This window comes from Propithecus coquereli, unplaced genomic scaffold, assembly GCF_000956105.1.
Source record: "Propithecus coquereli isolate 6110/MARCELLA unplaced genomic scaffold, Pcoq_1.0 Scaffold240, whole genome shotgun sequence".
NCBI lineage: Eukaryota > Metazoa > Chordata > Mammalia > Primates > Indriidae > Propithecus > Propithecus coquereli.
Window position 1 is genome coordinate 1,615,471 of NW_012147953.1, and position 1,489 is coordinate 1,616,959.

The following is a 1,489-nucleotide window of genomic DNA, read 5'->3' on the forward strand; positions in this document are numbered from 1 at the left end:
TTCATTATTCAAATAGCTAAGACACAGGTGTCCATCAACGAATAGTGGATAAATAAAATATGGTGTGTGTGTGCGTGTGTGTGTGCGCACGTGTGCATTCCACCAATATGTGGAATATACTCTACAACCTTTAAAAGGAAGGAAATCCTGTCATTTATGACAGCACAGATGAACTTGGAGTACATTATGCTAAGTGAAATAAGCCATGTATAGAAAGACAAATGCTGCATGACCCCACTTATATGTGGAATTTACAAAATGTCAAACTCGTAGAAGCTGAGAAAAGTATTAGTGGTCACCACAGGTTAGGGACATGAGAGGAATGGCAAAAGGGCACAGATTGGTCAACAGGTACAAAGTTCCGGTTAGAAGAAATAAGTTTTAGTGATTTATTGCACAGCATGTTGATCACAGTTAATAATTATGTATTGCATAATTCAAAGTTGCTAAAGGAATAGATTTCAAACATCTTACCTCCAAAATAATGACAATAAGTGAGGTGGTATATATGTTAATTAGCTAGATTTAATCTTTCCACAATGTACAAATATGTCAAAATCACATTGTAATCCATAAATATATGCAATGATTATTTGTCAATTAAAAAGAAAAAATAAAATAAAAAGAACATCAAATGTGATTTGGCAAATGTCAAAGGCCAAATTAAGAGACCAGATCCGGCTGGGCATGGTGGCTCATGCCTGTAATCCCAGACACACATGTTTGTTTCTACATCTCATTTCATACTCCATGTATCATTTTTTGCTCAGGAAAAAACACATATACATATGTGTATTATACGCACACACATGTATATACACACACATGTACACAGTTGGCCCTCAGTACCCAGGGGGGACTGGTTCCAGGGCCCTGGATGATAGCAAAACCCACAGATGCTCAAATCTCTTAAGTCAGCCCTCCATATCCCTGAGTTCTACATGTACAGAAATTCTATCTGAGATTGGCTGAATCCACAAATGCGTAGGAATCCACAGCTATGGAGGGCTGACTTTATATACATATTTTTGTACCAATATTTTGAAAGATAGTGTGAACAGCAAAGGGCAAAAATGCAACTGAAAGCAAATGGGTAAATGACAAGCCTTCATATATGCTAGATATGTGTGCTTATTTTATATGTGTTTTTATTTCATATAACAATTGCTATCATAAGTAATTCATTTCCTAACTCAGATAAATTTTTAATATTGCCCTTAATTACTTTTCTCTGGCCTTTTATTTGAAAACTTCTACATAACACATTGACTATAGGCAACAAAAAAGAGATATCAATAACATAAGTATATGTTGATAAAATTATATTATGAATATTTTTAAAATATTTAAACAGGAAGCTGATTTCAAAAAAGATTGAAAGATATATATCATATATGAGATTACCTTTGAGCCAAATAAATTATATTCTCAAAATGTTATGTTTTATTCTGTTGTAAGAGCCCAAAATCTCAGAGGCTTAAGTTATTAG